The sequence below is a fragment of the Petaurus breviceps genome, unplaced genomic scaffold, assembly GCF_028583685.1.
Source record: "Petaurus breviceps papuanus isolate PSGF00001 unplaced genomic scaffold, PetGlider_PUasm1.0 99, whole genome shotgun sequence".
NCBI classification, from domain to species: domain Eukaryota; kingdom Metazoa; phylum Chordata; class Mammalia; order Diprotodontia; family Petauridae; genus Petaurus; species Petaurus breviceps.
Window position 1 is genome coordinate 9,170,375 of NW_027187465.1, and position 3,282 is coordinate 9,173,656.

Below are 3,282 nucleotides of genomic sequence, written 5' to 3' on the forward strand. Positions count from 1 at the left end.
GAGCTGGGGCCACAAGGACAAAAAAAGAAACAGTTCCTGCCTTCAAGGAATTTCCCTTCTCCCGGAGGTGCGGGTCTCTTGGCCTCCTGGTACCATAAATCACAAGAGTGGGGTATTTAGGGCAAAGGTTTATCTTGACATTCCACCCAAGGGGTGAAGTGGCAGAACCTCCGAGATCTCATTTTGTCCCCCATGAAATGGAGCCAACACGCATTTATTAAGCACTTACTGTGATGAAGGCACGGTGCTAGGCACTGGGGATACAAAAAAGACAAAATAAAAAACGAGGACACACCCAAAGACTACTTAAAAAAAAAAGCTTCATTTTAAGGTGGTGTGGTGGGATGAACAGGAGCCCTGGGTCCAAGGCCAGATCTCTGAGGCTGCACAGACCCTCTGCTTTCACGGAGCTAGCAAATGGCCCGAGGGGAGTGGGTTAATCAGGAACATCATTTGGGAACTTCAGAACACAGGTAACCATCCATTAATGAAAGGGACTAGAATAAGCAGGTACCAAACATCTCACGTGGGCCAGGCACTATGCTGACCACTTTATAAATATGATCCCGTCTGACCTTCACAGCAGCCCTGGGAGGGAAGGGGTTAATGAGGCTTCCAAAATGGTTTAGCTAAAGTTCTTGAAGGCTCTGCAGGCTGTGCCGTTTGAACCTGAGCCTTGATTCTCGATCCCAACACATACCCTACGACAGACATCATGCTAAAACACACATTCTATACATATCTTTGAAAACAAAGTTCTACCTATTTTAGTCATTTCCTGCCTGGGGCTTCATGCTCTTCAGGACTGAAGATTATGCCACAGGAGGAAAGGTTGAAAGAACTGGTTTGGAGAAGAGAAGGGGTAAAGATGGAGGGGGGGGGAGGACTTCCAGTGGGCCCCCTCCCAGCAAGCAGTCCTTTCTGCTATGGGATCACTCTGCTGGTGAGCAGGCTTTTCCCTGAAGAAAGGCCCTGAGAATCCTGGAATTGATGGAAGGGTTCCTGACTGGTTCTTACCTTCCTCATTCCTACTTTTGAAATAACACAGAATGTTGTTTCAGAGTCTGATTAATCCCAAGGAAGAAACATGCAGCCTTCTTGCTCTTGGGTGGAGTTTCCCTCCCTCCAGCTGTGGTAGCAGAAGCCACACTGAAGGCTGGAGCCGGAGGCCCTGAAGAGCTGTGAAAACCCTGCTTTCAATAAAAGGAAGCCACCACTCCCAGCTGTTCAGCCGCTCTTTAAAAATCAATTCAGAGGTTACCAGAAAGTCCTCAGGAAATCCATCCAATCCAAAGAAATCACGGCAGCACTCTCCTATTCACTTTTAACAATCAATAACTTAAAGGCTTGATCAGTGACCAAGTCTAGCAGAATGCTTGTCAGCAACTTTTAAAACCTCTGTTCCTTCATCTCTATTCCCAACCAACCATCACCGCCCTAGTACAAGACCCTCAATCATTCCCTTGGCACACTGCGGGACCTTTGTACTGCGTATTTTCATTTCTACTTGCTGTCCTCTCAGGGACAAACTTCCTGTCGGCCATAATAGTTTTCTTAGGGACAGATCTAGTGCCCAGTTGCCTACAGAATCAAATTCAATCTCCCTGTCTACCACTCCAGGCTCCCTACAGTCTGGAACCCTTCTATGTGTCACTGTATTCCTCCCCACGGACACGACAATCAGCAAACATTATCAAATCCCCACTGTGACAAGTACTGGGGATACAAAGAAACGGTAAAGGCAATTCCTGCCCTCAAGGGGCTTACATTCTAACAGTGAAGACAGTGTGTGGACAAAGGGGTGTGCAACATAAGGAGTGGATGGATGGGAGGTACTTTAGGGGAAGTGTATTGGCAGGTGGGTGGTGTGGCATCCTACACATGACTCTGAGCAGTCCTGAAGGAAGCCAGGAGACAGAGGTGGGAGGGGAAGCCTTCCACAAGCGGGGAACTAACTAAGCTTAGACACAGAGACAAGACACCGAGTGTCGTGTGACAAAGACCAAGGCTGCCATGGCTGGATCAGTGAGGAGGAGGGGCCGGGTGTAAAGAACTCCAAATGCCAAGTGATTTTATACTGGATCCTGGAGGCACTGGAGAGCCAATGGGGTTTGCTGAGCAGGAGCTGCACATGGTCAGGCAGCTGGGTGGAGGATGGACCAGGGCAGGTAGACCAATATAAAGTAGTCTGGGTGAGAGAGGGTCTCACCTTGAGAAGCCGCTTTGGATATGGACTGTAAACAAGGCAGGATTTGTGACTCATTGGACAGAAGAGGTGAGTGAAGGATGAAACCCTGGTGGTGAGCCTGGGTGACTGGGAGGAGGGGAAATTTGGAAGGATAGAATTGATGGTGGGAAGAGGGGGAGTTCTGCTTTGGACATGCTAAATCTGTTGAGTTTGAGATGCTTAAAGGACATTCCATTAGAAACATATATAGTTGGTGATGGGGTGACTAGAGCTGAGGAAAGAGACTAACATTAGCTACATAGGTCTGGGAGTCACGAGTGCAGGGATGATTGTTGGACCCATGGGAACCGAGGAGAGTGCAAAACGGATGGTGTAGAGGGAAAAGTGACGAGGGTCCAAGATAAAGCATTAGGAATATCCATAGATAGTGGCAATGACATGGAGGGAGAGGCAGCAAAGGAGTCTGACAAGCAATCATTGGTAGAACCAGAAAAATAGCATCCTCCAAACCTAGATAATCAACAATGCCAAATGTTGCAAAGGGAGGAGTGAGAAAAGGTCATCAGATTTCACAATTAAAAGACTGCTAGTCACTGGAGAGGTCTAATCAACAGGGACTACCTTCCTGCCCCTACACCTTTGCTAATACTTTTCCCTCTGCCCAGTTTGTCCCTGATCTGTTCCTCCCTCCAGGAAGCCCTCCCTGACCATCACTTAGAAGGAAGCCACTTTTCCCTGTGGACCTCAGATAGCACTTTGCTCTATATTTCTAATGCACTTACCACGGTAAAGTTCTGTATTCGAGTTTGTCTTATAACCATGAGCGCAGGAACTATTTTTATCAAATCTTAATTTTGCATTTCTCCCACTTTGGAAATGAATGGGAAACTGGGCTGCCTGTCAATCAGTTCTCACACTTGCACATGGCTGGGCCATCATTTTCTCCATTTCAACTCTTCTCTTGGGTAAGTTTTTGTTTTTTTTTTAAGCAATTGGGGTTAAGTAACTTGCTCAAGGTTAGATGGCCAGGTGTTTCTGGGTGGGTGCCAAGTGTCTGAGCCCAGGATTTGATCTCCAGGTCATCCCGACACTGG

At 47.5% G+C, this 3,282-nt stretch overlaps 1 protein-coding gene across 2 annotated transcripts in view; it reads right to left on the reverse strand.

Moving 5' to 3' along the window:
* Nucleotides 1-303: 303 nt before the first annotated feature.
* The window catches only part of UBE3B (ubiquitin protein ligase E3B), a 48,560-nt gene continuing 45,581 nt past the window's right edge, over nt 304-3,282 (reverse strand). For both annotated transcript variants that reach the window (XM_069081441.1, XM_069081440.1), the window contains one exon: nt 304-3,282. This exon is cut by the window's right edge and continues 2,865 nt beyond it. The gene's annotated coding sequence lies outside the window, so the exon portion shown is untranslated.